The following is a 20,504-nucleotide window of genomic DNA, read 5'->3' as shown; positions in this document are numbered from 1 at the left end:
GTACCAGACATGAAAAAGGCACCATATGAATGCTTCTTCCTTTCCTTTCCCCGTCATGACTGACTGAACTCTGTCTTCAATTTGTGCAAACCACTGCCAAGTTGCTGTGGGACTGCCATCCAAGGGCACTTTGCAGATCTGGGTACTGTAATTCCATCTCATATCAGTGATTGGAAAATCATGTGTCGCCAACAGGGACAGGGAAGTGGGGAGAAAGAAGGCAGATTTGTGAGGGGAAAGCCAGTAGTCATTCCAGGCATATTTGAAGATCTGAGACTAGGGCTCAAGTGAAAAAGAAGGAACTGAAGGTGCCAGTTTGGGAAGAGGCAGCAGTAAAGTTGAGAGAAGAATCTCCAAGGGACAGAACATGAAGAAAAGGGAATAAGAACAAACTCCAGGGCCCCTGACCCTTGAGGCAGGAAGCAAAGGCTGGGGGGGGGGGGGGAAATATGTGATGGAAAAAAAAAACATATAAATAAGAAAATAGTCAGAGTTACCTGGGGAGAAATGAAACCAGAGGAAAAGACCATTGGATTTAGTAACACCAAGATAACTGGCAACCTCTGAGAGCAAAGGTTTCAATGGAATAACAGATGGATGCCAGGCTACCATATTAAAAAGAGCAGAGAGAGTATGGATGACCATGGTAGCCAGATAAAGATATGGTTCTTGATAAAGCTGCAATCTGTCTGAACATATACTGATTTCCCATATTAGAAAAGAAATAAAGGAGAAGGAAGAAGAGGAAGAGGAGGAGGAGGAGGAGGAGGAGGAGGAGGAGAAGAAGAAACCATTTTGGAATTTCTCACAGATTTTTTTTATTGACATGTCATTGTTTTCTTACTACTACTGATTACTATTCTGACTTATTAAGGATGTTTATGAGTCTCAATTAAACTGCAGGTGATCATCATATGAATGGATCTGTAGCCCTGTTACTCTTAAAAATTAGATGTTAGTCACTTGTCCTGAATGGTTAAACATGCAATGCTCAAATTAAAGCAATTCCTGGGTTCATGAATACAAATTAGCTTCTCTACTGCCCAATAATTACAAGTCCATTCAAGTAGGATGGCTGTCAACAAAAAAATTTAGCCCTTTTAACAGTCTCTTTAAAAAAGCATCTTTTCAGGGCAGCTAAGTGGCACAGTAGATAGAGGACCAGCATTAGAGTCAGGAGGATCTGAGTTCAAATCTGGTCTTAGACACATAATTACCTAGCTGTTTGACCTTGGGCAAGTCACTTAACCCCACTGCCTTGCCAAAAAAAGGGCGCAAAAAAAGGGCACCTTTTCAATTAAGGAACATTATTTCAAAAATAAGATAAACTCTCAGTTTGGGGAAACTCATTTTTGGTCACTTTATGACAGTGGTTTTCAAAGATTGCAGATCTGCCTCCAACTGATCCTTCAATTGGTGTAGTTGGATAGTCTCTTATAATCTCTTATAGTATTAATTAGTCTATTATAGTATTAATGTTTTTTCTTTCTTTTTTTAAGGTTTTTGCAAGGCAATGGGGTTAAGTGGCTTGCCCAAGGCCACACAGCTAGGTAATTATTAAATGTCTGAGGCCGGATTTAAACTCAGATCCTCCTGACTCCAGGGCTGGTGCTCTATCCACTGTACAACCTGGCTGCCCCTATAGTATTAATGTTTTAATGATGATGACAAGATCTCTATCTTATTATGTGAATGGATATTGAATTGATTATTTCTGAGGATCTGTAATGAGTAATCTGTCTGAGAGAGTTAATAGCTATAGCTAGCAATTAGATTGGTCTTAAAACTTTGCAAAGTGATTCATAACTATGCTCTAATTTACCCTTCACAACGCGTATTTTTTTACACATGAGGAAACTGAGGGAGATAATTATTAAGTGACTTCTCCAGGGTCATAGAGCTAGTAAGTGTTTGAAGCTTGGTTTCAACTCGGGCCTTCCTGGCTCCATACATTCTCATTCAGTATGATTCGTGTCCAGAAGGTCTACCCAGAAGCAGACTTGCCTCTGGTTCTTTTTTACATTTTTTTGGATTCCAAAGAAACATTCAGGTTTTGAACTATTATTACTCACTCTCACATGAGACCAAATCCACCTCCCTTTCCAGTCCAACATGCCCTGAGGGATCTCTTCCACCACTTCTGAAAGCAAATCACCACTATAGTAATATGTGCCAACCTACTTTCAGGCACCAGGAACCTTTCCAGTGCTTTTAGTCCTCTACAGCATTATTATTCCTATATAGCAAATAGGACTATAGCACTCTAGGAACTACAGGCAAATTTTGTGATTTCCAAAATTGGGCCTAAATTGCAGGAACCACCTTAGAATGATGGACAAGCCAAGACACTTTCCAATGTCATCCAGCTTCAGCTCCTCTCAACAACACACTATCCAACTACACTGGCTAAGTCAAATGTACCGATGTACTTTTTTGAAATATTAATCTTCTAAACGCCCTTTTTGATGGGACAATCTAAAGCTATACCAGTCTTCACATTCATTCAGGATAGTTGATTCTTCATGCCACTTACAAGCCCGGTGATTTTGATCAAGTTACAGATTATCTGAGCCTTAAATTTAAATTCTTCATTATTTGTCTGTGGGAAAATTAGAACCACACTTTAAAAATCTTTCTATTCCACACAGTACTTAGTAGGCATCCACAAAAAAGGAGGTGCTCCCAAAAAGTTCAGTGAAATGTGAGAACAAATTAAGCTAATTACCACAAAAGGGGATTTTTCCTAAGGCCCACATTCCAAAGCATAAAAGTGTATTTACACATAACCAGTAGTTAATTTGCATGTTATTTATACTCCTCTCCACAGGCCATGCAAACTATGTTCAGGCCTCCTTAAAGTTACAATTTGATTACTGCTCTTTAAATAAAAAATAATCTTAAAGGGGAAACATAGTATGGTGGATCAAGAGCTAGGATCAAAGCCAAGAAGCCCAGGGTTGAAGTTCTACCTCAAACTGCATGATCCAAGAGAAGTCACTTGAACCCCGCCCCCCCCCCGCCCAGGACTCTAAGTTACCCTCAAGAATATAAGTTGAAGAGAAGATACCAACATATACTGATAAAAGGAGTTTCTTCCTTGAAGAATCACAAGCCCAGATCCTATCCCTGAGACAGTCTAGGTCTCCACTGCTAAGAGAGTTGGACCTGAAGTCATAAGACTTGAGCTCAAAACCTGCCTCAGATACTTGATAGCTGTGTGATTCTGGGCAATTCACTTAACCAATGCCTGCCTCAGTTTCCTCAACTTTAAATGGGGATTATACCTGGTTGGGTCAATTAGCACAATGACTGGCACATAATAAGTACTTACGAAATGCTTGTTTCCTTCCTTCCTAGCCCTGGTATAATTCTCCTCCCCATCCATAATCCCACATGAGAAAGAGGCACTCAAAAGAACTGAAATGTGAGGTCATTCAAGTGAAGAGCAGAGCAGAGAAGAACTCAAGGGAAGAAAATGGGTTTTTTTCAGACTACTTAAAGACACATCCCATCCAAAGCTGCTCTCCAAGGATTACACAAGTCTCAGAAAGAAGAGAGATAAAGACATGGTCCTAACCATTGTTATAATCTCTTCAATCTTGAATTTCAGTTACAATCTATACAATTTAATGTTAATGTTTAAAGAAAACATAAATGTTGGTGAAATTGTGAACTCATCCAACCTTTCTGGAGAGCAATTTGGAATTACGCCCAAAGGGCAATAAGAATGTGTATACCCTTTGATCTAGTCATACAACTATTGGATCTGTATTCCAAAGAGATAAAAAAAAACCCACATGTACAAAAATATTCATAGCAGCTCTTTTTGTAGTGGCAGAAAACTGGAAATGGAAGGAAGCCCATCAATTGGGAATGACTGGACACATTGGGGTGTGTGTGTGTGTGTGTGTGTGTGTGTGTGTGTGTGTGTGTGTGTGTGTGAGAGAGAGAGAGAGAGAAAGAGAGACAGACAGACAGACAGACAGACAGAGACACATACAAAGACAGAAGGAACAAAATAAGAAATCATGAGGGACAGGATTTCAAGCCTGGAAAGACCCACATGAACTGAGATTGAGAGAAGTGAGCAGAGCCAGAACTCTGCCCACACTCACAGCAACATGGAGTGATGATCACCCTTGATGGACTTGTTCATTTCAGCAGCGCAATGATCAAACACATTCTAAGGGACTTGTGATGAAAAGTGCCTTCCATATCCAGAGAAGGAACTATAGAGTTTAAATGAAGAACAAAACTTACTATCTTCGATTTTTAAAAGTTGTCTTATGTATTATGGTATTTTTCCTCTCTAATTTTTCTTTCCTCATTTCAATTTGACTCTGCTTTCACAATATGATTAATATGGATTCATGTTTAACATAGTTATACATGTATAACCTATATTAGATTGCCTTCTGTCAGGGAAAGGAGGAAGGATGGGGGAAGGGAGGGAGGAAGGAAAGGAAGGAGAGAGAAAAATGTGAAACTCAAAACCTTGCAAAAAAATGACTGTTGAAAACTACTGTTGCTTGTAGTTAGAAAAATAAATAAGTAAATTTTTTTTTTTTTTAAAAATCAAGTCCTATATCTAGGGTTTCTTTTAGTACTGGCAAAAAAAAGTAGAGTTTTCATTTCTAGATAAAGTAATCCTGGATATCTCTCAATCTATGATGCCAAGACAAGTGATATTATTTTCACTTGATTAGCAAATCCTAAAGGATTACTTATATGGAGTCAACCCATGGCAATGCCACTTTGTTAAAATTGCTGTGGATAGTACTGACATTAATGTTTCCAAAGTTTTATGTCCCCCCTATGCTTAAGGCCCAAATTAAATGATTTCTTTCCAAATCCAGGCATCAGTGGGTAACAATTCTTATGAAGTGGCCAAAAGAATGAAATGCTTGCTTCAGTCCCCCAAGAAGGAAAACAATTACCTCATTTTCACATATCCATTACCAAAAAAGTCTCCTCTCCTCACTATTCCTTATGCAGAAGCTATCAGCTACAAACTTACCCAAGTTTCCAACTCACAAAGCCTCCACTTAAATCTGTAATGAATTCATGTGTCCAATATACAGTTTCCCCAATACTGAGAAGTGTGCTTATGATATTCAGAGAGAGTGCTAAATACGTTCACTGCACTCTTGGACACTTGGTGGAAGACTCCTTTTATCCCTCAGGCCAGATGACTGCAGTGAAGGACCTAGAAGACTCTGCAATTATAAAGCACCCACCGCACTCTCACAGGAACACACTCCTAGACGTGATACCAATAATCCTGTTGCCAACTTCATGTTATATATATGGAATTGTACTTTAGGCTGAAACAGGGCCACAGAGCACAGTAGCAACAACTAATAGTGTACTCAGACAAGAAACTTCTAAACTCTAAGAAAACATTTAATAAGTGAAGGAAAAAAATTCATCCTCTGGAATAAATATTAAATTAAGTCCCTGACCATTCCCTTTCAACCATTAAGACAACATATTTACAAGCAGGACTTTTTATGAAAGCAAAAAATATTGGAAATAAAATAGGTACCTATCAATTGGGAAATGCTAAAACTATAGCATATGAATATAATGTAATATTTTTGCAATGTAAAATGTAACAAACATAAGAATTTCAGAGAAAGATGAGAAGATTTATAGGAACTGATACAGAGTAAAAAAAGTAGGCAAAAGAACAATATGCACAATGACCACAATAATGTAAAAGTAAAGCCAAGAGGTAAACAAACAGCTTAACTTCATTGGTTAATCTTGACCTTGAAGAAAGGATGAAAAAAATACACTAAGGTTCTGTCAGTAAAAAGGTAGGAAATTCTGGAACAAAATGTTATGTATGTTGTTAGAAGGTCTTTATTACAGAGGGAATTCAATGGAAGGAGGGGAAATGGACAGGAAAAGACTACCATAGAAGAAACCTAAAAATGTCCCCCCTCCCTTTTTATGAGTAGGTCTGTGATTAAAAACAAAGTAGAGACTGGTAGCCTAAGAAGACTGTGGTAGCACAGACTGAGACAGGTATTAATCAATCAAGTGCTTATTCTGCACCAGGAACATAATATACCTAGAAAGAAAATATAAAGAAAAAGTAAAATTACCAACCCTGGAAGAGCTTGCATTTTAATAAGAAAATATGAATAAATTCATAGGAGACACAGACAGACCAGATGACTTTAGAGGGAAAGAAGCACTAAGCACTGGAGGAAACAGAAGGCAAGTCGAGTCTTGAAAGGAATTCAAGGATCCTAAAGACTGAAGGTAAAGAGGGAGAGGAAATGGAATGGAAACAGTCGAGAAAAAGGCAATAAAATGTGTAGGGGACCAGCAAGTAGGTCAGTATGACTGGAGCAAAGCGAAGAGGAGGAGAGCACTATATTCAAAGACTAGAAACCTAGACAGGTAGCACAGCGTGGAGATCTTTAAATGCCAACCAGGGGAGCTGCTATCTGCCAGGAGAGGTAATAGAGGAGTCAAACAGAGAGAGAGCCTTGATCCCAGATAAGTTTCACTATTCCAGGTACCAAAAAAACAAAAGATAGAAAAATAAAGTAATCGAGAGTGTACAAAAAGTCAATATGCAATGGGAGTTACAAGGTTTAAATGTCAGGAAATGGTATGTGGAGAAAAACGGTTAACACATGAGCACCAGCCTAGAGATAGTTCTAGTGTTCTGTAATCAAGATATGAAATGATGCAGGGTAGAGGAAGGAGAGCCAAATAAACAATATACGCCGTGACCACAATAATGGAAAAGAAAAGCCAAGAGACAATCAAGCTCAGATTAATTGCATTGTCTAATCTTGGTCTTGGAGAAAGGATGAAAAAAATACACTTATCTCAGTAGAAAGGTAGTAAACTCTAGAATAAAATGTTACTTATGTTGCTAGAAGGTTGAGAAAACATTTCTGAGAAAACCAGAAAAAACAATGAGACAAAACTATAGAGTATTTCTTGATCCTACCCTAGAGGACACAGGTACTAAAGTCATTTATTCCTCTGTCAAGGTAGGTCATGCTTCAATTTATCACCAAATAGATTAATGTTTCCTATGTTTTAGAAACAAAAAAATTGAAAACAGCACTCCTCCCACTTCCCAAAGCAGGCTCCACTTTAGTGATTTAGAGCTATCTAAAGTAAAGTTATGCAAGAAAATATCCAGGGTATATTATAAAAACTTAAATCCTAGCCAGTAACAAAGAATGAAGAAAAGAAAATGTGTATCTTACACATATAAGTACCAGGCAAAATAGGATAGCTCCAGAGTGGTGCTTTCTTTCTACAATAATCAAGAGAAAGAAGCCACTCAATGAACTGTCTGATCTGAGAGTTCAATAAATACTTTCCCGAAGCATGCTGCTCATCCCCAGGCAGTAAGTGAAAGCCTTCGGGGGATCATTTGGAAAATTACCACTGTTGGGGCATTTAATAATATCCTGGCTTATTCAAGGATCACAGCCAACATCTTACTATGGAGTGGACTAATGATTACTATTGAATTTATTAGACATTTACAAATATATAACATGGAAACTGCACAGCTGTTTAGTGAAAAAGTCATTTCCCTCAGAATGGTTTCACTCAAAGAAAGCAGTTTTAAAGCCAGCATTCAGACTGGGCTTAGGAAAGAAAAATTAAGTTTTAAACTATCCTACATCATGACAAAAACCTAAGTCACACTTTGTGTTTTGTTTGGGGGTTGAGGGTGCCATGTTTTTAACTTCTAGTAAATATATTTTATTCATATAAATTAGTGGAATTTTTTAAAAAGTGAAACAAAAAGCCTGTCTACAAACTACAATTCCTCCACTACAGAAAAAAGGGCTCAGGTGATTTTTATAACATTCAAGGGAGAATTTTTTTTTTAAAGAAAAAAAAGAAATCATAACCAAGAGTCAATGATGGCCTTTACTGTGACATTGGATTTGAATTTGGGCTCCCCATCTTACTTTGCTTTGTTAAAATTTAAATGTCATGGGCTTGTCAAGGAAGTATTCTAAAATAACTAACTTGGTCATTCATGATAAGTGACAGTAACTTTTTTTAATTGGTTTAGGTGAGGAACAGAATAAACATTTAATAAGCACGGACTATGATGACAGGCACTGTGCATTTCCCAAATATTTTCTTTTGGACCAAGGTAGGGAACTCTGGCTTATGTGGGCCATAATGGCCTGGCATTGCCAAGATGGGACTCAAAATTCAATAGCTCTGGGGTGGCTAGGTGGCGCAGTGGATAGAGCACCAGCCCAGAGTCAGGAGTACCTGAGTTCAAATCCAGCCTCAGACACTTAATAATTACCTAGCTGTGTGGCCTTGGGAAAGTTATTTAACCCCATTACCTTGCAAAAACAACTAAAAAAAATTTAATAACTCTACTAGCTTTTTAGGAATGAATTAATTAAATGTTTGATTAAATATAACCCATGAATAATGTGTAATTGGCCAAAATGATGTTATAAATATCCAAATAGTCCTTGGCAGAAAAAAAAGATTCTCCAGCCCCTGTTTTGGACAGTTTAAATGTCTAAACTAAATTCCTTTTGCCATAGGTCATCGAACATGGCTCCAGAGATCAAAGGGGCACCTCAAAGGCAATTTAACCCAACCTACTCATTTTAGCTCCATTAGCATCTTCTAAATATATACCTTCTAAAATATATACCTTATTTTTTAGTTTATGGAATAAAAAGCATATTTACTTTACACTTTATATTAAAAAAGATAATTACACATGAAACTTCAAATCTGCTATGCTCATTTTCCTATTTCTTTTAAATGTATAAAAAAGGTACAATGTAAATTTCTTTTTTTTCTTCTTTACTCTCTCTTCTACCCTAGAGACGTCTGCTGTGAGCCAAAAATGTGTGTATGTAAAATCATTCTATACTTACTACTACTTATCAGTTCCTTCTCTTGATGCAGATAGTGTCTTCCTTCATTATGTCCTTTGTAGTTAATTTGGTTATTTATAATAGTCAAAATCATTATTTTCTCAAAGCTATTCTTAAAACAATATATACTCTATTTTAAGTGCAGATAAAGTCCTAGGCAGCAAACCAAAATACGACATGCATGGCAGACCCATGTGTGGTCCTACCATTTTCTAAAAGGACATTCGACCTTCTTTGTTCCCCATTCCTATCTACAGGAAGATTTGTCAAACTCCCAATGAGATACAAAGAGCTTAATGCTCTTAAATCAAGAACTAAGACTCTGAGAGCCTACTCCCTCTGTGAGCACTGTATAAATTATGTAGTTTGAACATACCGAATGGCACTCATAAAAGTTTGGAGAGAATAATAATTAGGGCACAATAGCAGAAAGTAACCTCATAAGTTTCTAATGTAATCATAAAATTTGAGAACAGAAACAGACCTCATAGATCATTAAGTCCAACCCTCTCTTTTAACCTATAAAGAACCTGAAGCTTGGAGAAATAAAAATGATTTACTCAACATTCACAAAGTTACCTTAGAACCAGACCTAAGCCTGGAAATGAGTTGTTAAACTACAATACTGTACTTCTGTTATAGGAAGTACTAATATGAATGTATGTATTCTGTATATGTATATGCCAATGTAGATTCATATTATAAATGCACATTATGCATGCCTGTTCCCTGTGTACATATGTATGCCCTGTGCTATGGTATACACATAAATACACTGCTGTATACTGTATGGATGTGTGTATAGCCATGTGATACACGTGCATGCCCATGCATGTAAATGTGTATACATGTGTGCCTCAGGACTACTCCTCTTACCTGAATGCTCACTATTAATGCGGATATGGAAGGAGGAAAGAGCAGTGGTGGGAAGGCAATTTGGGTTGGCATGGCTAGAAACCATCATCACACTATGGCCTCCCAATGCTCTTAAAATCTTATGGCTAACTAACCTCAGATACCTGAATTTGGATTGTCTACACTAAAATTCCTCTGTGACCACACCCATAACTATGATTATTTGGGTTCTCAATAGCTATAGTGTCTCATTTTTTGTAAAAGGGAGACAGATCAAAATGTTCTCATCAGTAGTTTTAGCTTCGAATTTCAATATGCAACTTGATGACTGTTTACTGTACAGTTCTTCCAAGGTTGTTATCACTGTCGTTGTTGTTCAGTTGTGTCCAATTCTCCATGGCCCTGTTTCGGGTGTTCTTGGCAAAAACACTGGAGTGGTTTGCCATTTCCTTCTCCAGCTCATTTGATAGATGAGTAAACTGAGTCAAACAGAGTTAAGTGATTTGCCTAGCTAGGGTCACAAGGATAATAATTAAGTTTCTGAGGCTGAATTGGAACTCAGGTCTGGTGCCCTATCTACTCTGCCATGTAGCTCTTCTGAGTATATGATATTGATCTATTTTGTCAAATGAAGGAAAGAAAATCAGTATTTCTAACTATCTACACAAGTAAGTATACAGAAACATAGACATAAAAGCACCTAGCTCCTTAAGGAGCACAAGACTCTACTAAGTGTGGATGATTTCATACACTATTACTGATGTTCCATAATATAAAGGCTCAGTGAAATGGCTAAACAGTACAGCTGATTTATCCTAAGCATTGGGAAGGAGATAACAGCTTGGGTTGTTAATCTCTTTAAAAGTTAATACAGGAGAAAGTACATATCCCATTAAATCAACACCACTAACTGCAAGTTCAAAATTCCAACATACTAAACTGGTTGGAGAAAGCATGCATTTACAATTCCAGAAAAGCCACAAGAAAATGGCTAGGTTAGATCTTAAGAATTTTTTTTACATTGTCTTTGAGATGTTTTCTATGGCTGAAACAATCATCTTACATGTAAATTCAAATTACCTAAATGAGCCATCTAATCAAGTGCCTCAATATACTTAGAATCTGAGAATTGGAAGGTGGAGGGAGGATGGAGAGGATTTAGTTGGGTTCCCTGCCCCCATAGAAAAGCAAAAAAAAAAAAAAACTTAAAAACCAAAAGCAACCAATATTTGCTTATATTATACATTTTACAGTTTGAACACCACTTGAAAATTCCTATATGGCTAAAACATAGAATATTCATGTTGAATATTCTGAAAATAAAGTTTCCTTTGTTAACCGAAAAAAAAAATTTAAAAAAGAAGGTGAAAGGAAAAAATGCCTTGAAATGGGAGTGCTAAATAAGAAGCATTTCAAAAAATAAAATTTGATTGAAACATTCTGTACTTATATGTTAAAGGGTTGCTACCAGCTATGTTAATAGAATATTTAATTGACATTTATTTGCTGGCTGGTTATTTATGTTAACATCCTCCCTGCATAATACTTCACGGAAATCCACTCTAGAAGGGCACATAAATACATACACTTAACTGAAAGGACCATTAACAGTACTTATAAATCTAAAGATCCATGTACATTAGAGGATCTAAAATTAATTTTGATGGGCTAACAAATTACATACCAGACCAACAGATGAAGAATGTGCCAGGAAATGGGCAATTCCTTCACTGGTATTCCCAGTGTTAAAGTAAAAAAATATTGTTTTCTTCAGTTTCACAGAATACATCTGTGACTAAATAATATTCCAAAGCATATAAATATAACCAAAGCATATAAATTATCATTTAATCTCTATAGAACAATAAAAAATGCTTAAAAATTAAAAAAAAAAACTTCAGCCAGAAATGCCACTAAATGAATTTAAATTCCCTGTGGGGATTTTTGAAGATTTTTGTTTGTTTGTTTTGATGACGTTTTCTGCAGTTTGGTTTGCTTTACAATAGCCTTAAAAAAAAATCATCATGTAATTTTCTGAGAAATGAACAGAACAGATGCTAATAGTATAAAACAAATGTCTGTTGTGGAAAAATAATTACGGATTTTTTAATGGCTATAATGTACTCTATAATCCATGATGGGCTTTAAGAAACCATTAGTAACTATTGTGTAAATATAGTTATTATGGGCTTTTTTAAATTAGCATTGTTTACTCAACTATCTGTAACAGTTTTGTTGGCTGATAAGAAATAAATCAGAAAAATAAACAATTATGGAATTTCTTAATATACATGTTATTTTTCAATTTTGTGTAGCTTCGCTGATATTATATGTCTTTGGAAATAAAGACTGATCATGATAACTTTTCTTAGGTTTTTTTTTTTTTTGCAAGGCAATGGAGTTAAGTGGCTTGCCCAAGGCCACGCAGCTAGGTAATTTTATTAAGTGTCTGAGACTGGATTTGAACCCAGGTACTCCTGACTCCAGGGCCAGTGCTTTATCCACTGCGCCACCTAGCCACCCCTCATGATAACAACTTTAAGAAGATGCCAGGAACAGACCTATCAATATGCAGGTACACCTCACTTTATGTAAAAGTTCTGACATGCATTTATTTTTTGTTCAAAGTAAAATGGTCAATTCTTAATGAAAATAATCATTCTCTAAGTGACCAGTGCCTGAAACACAGTAGGAATTTAATATTTGTAATAAAGACAAATTTGATTAAATCATTCCTAAAGTATCTTTCACATCAGGAAGGACGAGTTTGGATTTTGGTTTTTTAACTTGTTTTGGTTTTTTGGTACATGGCACTATGTTATCACACCTCATTAACCTATTTTAAAATTCATCGTAGTATATAATATTTGCCCTAATGTTCAATATGAATAGGCAGAAAGTCAAGACATGAGTTCAAATTCCAACTCTACTATTTCACATTCAGTTCTAAGAATGAAAGACTAAGACAAAAAAGAAGAATCTTAACCTAATGCTGGCTTGTCATCATTTTGAAGTGAAAAACTTTAAAATGTTAGTGTTGAGGAGTATTAAAAATGGGTTATAAATTAATTTTTTATCAGAGGAAAAATGGAATAATGGATAGAGCCCTGGGCTAGCATTCAGGAAATCTGGGTCCCTTGCTCCTTGCTAACTTATGTTACCTTGGACATTGTACTAGCCCCTACTTATGATGTTATAAAAGAATTAGCCTTAAATAGCCACGTGCTGGAAAGACAAAATAGAAGAGCAGCACAGTTCCTCCAGGCTCTCAAGAAGTTTCTGCTCTAATTAGGGAAAATAATATACACAATAGAGTTCACCTGCAGAAGAGGCAGAAAGGGCTCCTTAAATCCCACGAGTGCAGCAGAAGGAAGGATGGCTAGGTTGCAGGCATGTCAAATACACATCAGCCAAAAGGCAATGCCCAGATGTCTTGAGACCTGGAGCTTTTTCATTTTATGGGAAGAGTACTAGTTGGAGCAGCCAAGGTGGCAGACTAGGCAGTCTTATTTAACCAGCATCATTTGTCACCATATAAGTCAGAGACCAATGGATGAAATTTCAATACCCTCAAATCACATTATAGAGTGCATAAGGCTTTATCAGAATTTTGGCAAGTGGCTATGTGTTAAAGGAATAGGATTTAAACTAATGATATATATGTCTTAATCTATGAAATGATAATTAACTATCATTCTGTAATTTTACTGTAATTCAAATAGTATCTTTCTGCCAAAGAGCTCAAAACATCTTTTATGATCATTTTTCTCACTCACCTTCTAAAAGCTAAGTAATTTAGATGACTACTGCTGTAGCTAATTAATTGACCAAAATATACTGACCTCATTAATTCTCCACCATAGGAAAATGAGCTGAATTTTTCACACTGAATTTTTACCCCCAAACAGAATTCTTCAGATAAGTGATAACCCTTTTCAAATACCAGCACTTTTAAAAATTTTAAGTCTTTTTGTATCTTTGATCATATTTTTTCAAATTTTCTTAGATGTTCTAAAGAACCACAGGATTTAGAATGAGAAAGATCCCTTCTAGGCACTACTTTTACAAATGAGGATGAATCACAGGCCTAAATATAAATAGTAGAAAACAGAGTTGGAATTAAAATCCAGATCTTTTGGCTCCAAATTAAGTATTTCTGTCACTACACTAAACTATCTTTATAAGTAAATTATGTGAAATATAAATTTTTGAACTTCAAAATTTTTTTTTATTTTTTCCAATTACATATAAATACAATTTTCAACACTCATTTTTGTAAGATTTTTGAGTTTCACATTCTTCTATCAGCCTCCCTTCCCCACCCCGTCCCAAGACAGTCAGTAAGTGGATATAGGTTATACAATAGGTGTACAATCATGTTAAGCATATTTTCATGTTAGTCATGATGTGAAAGAAAAAAATCAGAAATAAAGGAAAAAAACATGAAAAAGAAGCAAATTTTAAAAAGTGAAAATAGCATGCTTTGAGTTTGCATTCAGAGTCCATATTTCTTTTCCCTAGATATGAATGGCATTTTCCATTGTAAGTCTTTTAAAATTGTCTTTGATCATTGAACTGTTGAGAAAAGCTAAATCTATCATACTTGATCAACACATAATTACTGTTAATGTGTTAATATTATATTCTCCTGACTGTTCATGTCATTCAGTATCAGTTCATTTAAGTCTTTCCAGGTTTTTCTAAAGTTCACCTACTCACAAGTTCTTACAAAACAATAGTGTTCCATCACATTGATATGCCACAATTTGTCCAAACATTCCCCAGTAGATGGGCATCCCCTCAATATCCAATTCTTTGTCACTTCCAAAAGGAATAGAGAGTTTAAAGTCATTTCTAAAATATATAGATAACTGAGTCAAATTTGTAAGTTATCTACCAATTGATAAATGGTCAAAGGATATGAGCAAGCAGTTTTCTGATAAAGAAATTAAAGCTATCTGTAATTATTTGGGAAAAAAACTCCAAATCACTATTGATTAAAGATACAAAACTTGAAACAACTCTGTGGTACCACCTCATACCTATCAGATTGGCTAATAGAACCAAAAAGGAAAATGATCAATATTGGAGGGGATGTGGAAAAACTGGGGCACTAATACATTGTTGGTGGAGTTGTGAACTGATCCAACCAATCTGGAGAACTATACCCAAAGAGCAATAAAATTGATCATACCCTTTGACCAAGCAATACCAATACTAGACCCATAACCCAAAGAGATCATAGAAATAGGAAATAGACCCACATGTACAAAAATAACTACAGCAGCTCTTTTTGTAGTGGCAAAGAACTGGAAATTAAGGGGGTGCCCATCAATTGGGGAATGACTGAATAAGTTTGTCCTTTAAGAAACCATGAATGATGGAACTTCAGAGAAGCCTAGGAAGGATTACATGAACTTATGCTGAGCAAAGGACACAGAAACACGACAACATTGTACACATAACAACAACATAGTGAACTGATTGACTTTGATGAATGCAGCTCCTCTCAGTAGTTCAGAGAGCAAAGCCAGCCCTGGGAGAGTTGTTATGGACAATGCTATTCACATTCAAAGGAAAAAAAAACCAGAATCTGAACTTTGTAAAATATCTCTTATGTTTTTCCTTTCAATCTCATGGTTTTCTTTTGTTCCCCTTAGTCCTAATTCCTCTTAGACAAAATGACCAATATGTAAATATGTTTAACAGAAATATACATGTACAACATTTACTAGACTATTCGCCTTCAAAGGGGGAGGAGGGAGGGAAGAGAGCATGGTAAATAAAAAAAATGTGTAACTTATAAATTGGCTAATGGATGATTGTTAGAAAACTACCAAAGCATGGAACTGAAAAAATAAAGTTCAATTAAAAAAAAAGAAATCAATCCTTTGTCAGAAACACTAATTGTTTCCCAGGTTTCAGCACTTCTTCTAATCTTGGTTACATTGGTTTTATTTGTGCAAAAACTTTTCAATGTAATGTAATCAAAATTATTCATTTAGCAATTTGTGATGTTCTCTATCTTGTTTTGCCATAAACTCCTTCCTTCGCCATAGATCTGACAGATAAACCAGTTTTGACCTTATCTTGTGGTTGGTATAAGATGCTAGTCTATGCCTAGCTTCTGTCAAACTCTTTTCTAGTTTTCCCCAACAGTTTTTGTCAAACAGCGAGTACTTAGCCCAGCAGCTGGAGTCTTTGGGTTTAGCAAACAGTAGATTACTACAATCATTTACTATTGTTTCTTTTGTTCCTAATCTACTGCACTGACCCACCAAGCTATTTCTTATCAGTACCATAATCAGTACAGATCCTTTATTCATTTTTTATTAATTCCCTTGATTTCTTAATGTTTTATTTCTCCAGATGAATGTTATTACTATTTTTCCGGTTATATAAAATAATTTTGGTAGTTTTATTGGCATGGCACTAAATGAGTAATTTAATTTAGGTAGAACTGTCTATGAAATAGAATTTAATTTGTTTTTCAAATATTTAGGGAGAGGTTTATTATTAGTATCAATCATTATATAATGCTACCCTCAAGAGCTACTGATCTGTGTATAGGGTTATCTGCTCCTAGGTTAAATTACCCCAAAGTTATTGTGATAGGAATTCAAGTCTCTAAAAATTGTTTGTGTCCTCCTTTACTATGTCACTTATTGCTACTCCTGACTTTTAAAGTCCTCTTCTCTCCCTACCAATCCTTCTAATTTATCATGAGCTTGAAAACCATTTCAACACACTTTTAGGAGTTAATATAAAAATAAAAGTAAAAGGTGTGAATTAAATAAATCAGTTATTTAGTACATAGCCAATGTGACATCAATTTGAGCTCATTAGATTAGACCATTGCCTTTCTTACTGATTCAGTCATTTAAAGTGTTGAATAAATGACCTATAAATAAATAAATTAGTGCTATTCATTGATCTATGTCCATTTCAGGAATATGAGCCCCTCTTTCTGTGGGTATACTCTCTCTATTCCAAAGTGCATCCCTTTTTCCCAAGTCCCAGAAATTACAACTGCAAATAGACCCATTTCCCTGAAGAAGTAAAATAGGATAAACAAAAAGGTCTTTTAGTCAATTCAGAAGAAAAGAATGAGATCTCCATTCTTTCGACTCCAATTTCCTTGATTTAAAACTGACAGATTACACGCTAGGGAGACCTTTTAATTTAGTAATCGTTAACCCACTACTACAGAAGTTGCAGGTCACTGTGCCTGCATCAGGTCAGCTCAAATGCCATAAATTTTCACTACAGACCAACAGTCCTTTCAAAATGCTTGGCATAGAAAAATAGATAGATAGATCGATAGACAGATAGACAGATAGACAGACAAAGAAATAGAGAGATACATGGAAAGAAAGATATGTTTGTTTTTTAACTGAAAAGGATGGGAGGAATCTCTCCCTAATCGGTAAATGACAGGTCCAGGTCCAAAGAGTAGCATTTCAAACAATTTCTACAGCTTTTCAAAAGGACAGAAATCTGAGCAGATAAATCAATCACCAATCAATGAAAAATAATTTATTAAGTACTTACTGTGCTAATCCCTTGGGATTCAAAGAAAAAAGCAAAAATAGACCCTGCCTTCAAGGAGGCTACATTCTAATTGGGATAAACATGCAAATAAACAGTATAAATATTGTACTAAATATTTTATAAAAGACAGAATGAGAATGTGGTGTGCCAAAACAAAAGGAAACAACCTATCAAAAAAAGACAACAATGAATTGTTGTCTAGATAATTAATATTAGCATCTATCCATTTTAATATCTGTTCCACAAAGAAGGGGGTCACCTGGGTACATTTTTTTAAAAGTCCAAATACTTATTCTATTACAAACTTTCATTTTGCTAATACACGGGGCGGGGGGGGGGGGGGGAAGCAAACTTTGCACCTTTCTGCATGCTTCACAGAACGTAAGTAACATAAGGCTCGTATCTTACAGTCAACAAATAAGGGGAAATCAATAATTATGGTGAATTTTAGTTTTTCAAACATTTGTTACTATATACTGTCATTACAGTGTCTCAGTAAGTGTTCCTCATAGTTCCTGCAATAAAAATACTTTGCTTCGTCTTTATGAAATGAAGCATTTTTAAAAATACATTTAAATTCACCTTGAAACATTAGCTAACATAGTGAATAGAGCTCTAGGTCTGGAGTCAGGAAAATTAAATTTCCTAACCCTGGGTGGACAAGTCACTTAACCCTCTTTGCCTCAGTTTCCTCATTTGTAAAATGAGTTGGAGAAGGAAATGGCAAATCACTCCAATATCTTTGCCAAGACAATGGCAATGGGGTCACAAAGTTACACACAAATGAAAAATGACTGATCAAAAAAATTCACCTTAGTAACCACTTCTATTGGATTTGATTAATTCAATACATTTGTTTACAGAAACAAATGCAAAATTAATTCTAATTATTGATCTATCTATCACTGAAAATGTTTCAGAAAATGTTTGCTTTCCCATGAGTTTTCTTAGAGGAAAACAACTCTTAGTTGTCAAAGATGCAGCAACATGAAATATTTCCAACTCTCTTGGTAGTCAGTTGGGTCATCCCAATCACATAAATGCATTTGCTCTACAAGTCATTAGTGATAATGAACCACTGCAATCACTCTTATGATTAAACTTCTAAACATCTAAATCTACCAGACATGATCTCCTGACAGTGAAGTATGCTAGATCAGTAACAAAGGGGGTCTGTGCAGATGCATCCTCTCAAAGACTATAAACAACTCCCAATTACACAGAAGGCTTCAAGACTTGTAAGGCACTTCCATAACGTCTATGGCAGATGTATTGCATTATCATCTGGCAGAACTACTACATTAGCATCCCTGCTTTACAAAGGAAGAAACTGAGGCTCAGAGCAGGTGATCTGCCCAAAATCAGAGAATTAATTCCTGTCACAAGCAGAATTCAAATCCCAGCCTTGCTGACTCTAAACATATCCACTTGCCCCCATATTTTCCCATTGCTCTAAATAAAATGGGAGAGATTCTCATCTGGATGCAATGGTGTATCTATACTCCTGCCATAAAGAAATAAGAATGACTAAGTGATCACTTAAGAATCCTTCTGTCATTTCCATTTTATCTCACAGGATATGTATAGCATTTGATTTTTCCAAGCTAAAGTGTCTAGGGGGCGGCTAGGTGGCACAGTGGATAGAGCACTGGCCCTGGAGTCAGGAGTAACTGGCCAAGCCACTTAACCCCATTGCCTTGAAAAATCTAAAAAAAAAAAGTCTATTACTAGCCTCAAAACATTCAATAAGTAAAACATTCAACAAATAACTATCTATAATGGGCCAGGCAGAAGAGATATAAAGTCAAATATGAAAATTGTTTCTGCCCTAAAGGGGTTTATATTTTACTCATGGGAAACAGGAAATATACTAATAGGTACATAAAAATATATTATGTATACATATACGTATATATGTGTGTATGTGTGTATGTATTTAAATAAGTCATTAGGGAGAAGCAGAGCTGAACCTAAAAAGGAGATGAGGAACAGCGGCAGAAAGGCATTCCAGGGGAAGGGGTGGGGGTAGCCTGTCCAAAAACAAAGAGGTAAGAGATGGAATGTCACGTCAAGGGAACGTGAAGAAGGCCAATTTGGCGGGAGAGTTCTGTGAAGGGGAGGAATATGAAATCAGTCTGGAGGGGGAGACTGGAGCCAAGTTGTATAGGGTTTGATATGCCAAACAGAGGAATTTGCATTTTTACCTAGAGGCAACTGGCACGCTCTAAATCGCTTTGAGAGACATGGTCGGACATGCACTTTAGGAAGATCAATTTGGCAAGTGGATGGATGATGGATTAGAGCAGGGAAAGACTGGAGGCCGGGAACCAATTAGAAAGCTATTGCAGCAGCCCAGGGAAGAGGTGAGGGCCCGAACTAGGATGGGAGCAGAATGGAAAGAAGGGGGACAGATGTGAGGGGCACTGAAGGTGATGTTGGCGACTGATTGGATGCTATTAAAACTAACAAGTAGAAGGAATACAAAGAACTCTGAAAGGACCTTTGTAAGCAAAACCAGAAGAATGGAGCACACATTCCAACACAAGGAAAAAGAATGAGACTGGAGGGACAAGGAATCCCAACAGGGACTAAAAAGGAGTAATAAAAAAAAAATCTTTCTATCATATGTACTGAAACTAATTAATTAAATATAAATAGTTACAAAGCAAGTTGAGTTAGTATAATTGATGATCATTGTTAAATTTTAATAAAACATTCAGCTAATAAAATATGCTATAAAGAGAATACATTCATATTTTATTCCTAGTCAGATGTTACTTTTTGTATTGTCTTTGTGCTGGTACTAGATAACCAAGCCTTTTACAATGAAAGTGTAGATAGATAAACAGATTTTGAGCAATGGCCCAAGGACAGTCTCCCAATGGGAGAATTAAGGAAAAAAATCCAAAAAGTAAATTTAGGCCTCAGACACACTTCATAATGAAAGCACATAAGCAACTATTTTATTCAAATCCTTAATAAACATTTGTAAACCAGAAGGATAAATACTAGGTGAATTATTTGTAAGTAACCCCTCATAGACCTGTGCTCTTGGAGAACATTAAACAGTTAAGGAAATAATACCAGCCTTGGAGAACATTAAAACAGTTAAGGAAATAATACCAGCCGAGGCACCTAGCTTCTAAAAGAATAAGTCCTATGGAGACTCATGAGTTACAGTTCAATAAAAAAAAA

At 35.9% G+C, this 20,504-nt stretch overlaps 1 protein-coding gene across 1 annotated transcript in view; it reads right to left on the bottom strand.

Annotated features, from left to right (window-relative positions):
• The window catches only part of SFMBT2 (Scm like with four mbt domains 2), a 386,915-nt gene that overhangs the window by 203,331 nt on the left and 163,080 nt on the right, over positions 1-20,504 (bottom strand). The window lies entirely within an intron of this gene.

This window comes from Macrotis lagotis, chromosome 7, assembly GCF_037893015.1.
Source record: "Macrotis lagotis isolate mMagLag1 chromosome 7, bilby.v1.9.chrom.fasta, whole genome shotgun sequence".
NCBI classification, from domain to species: domain Eukaryota; kingdom Metazoa; phylum Chordata; class Mammalia; order Peramelemorphia; family Peramelidae; genus Macrotis; species Macrotis lagotis.
The sequence above is the reverse complement of the archived record's forward strand: the minus strand, read 5'-3'. Positions and strand labels throughout refer to the sequence as shown.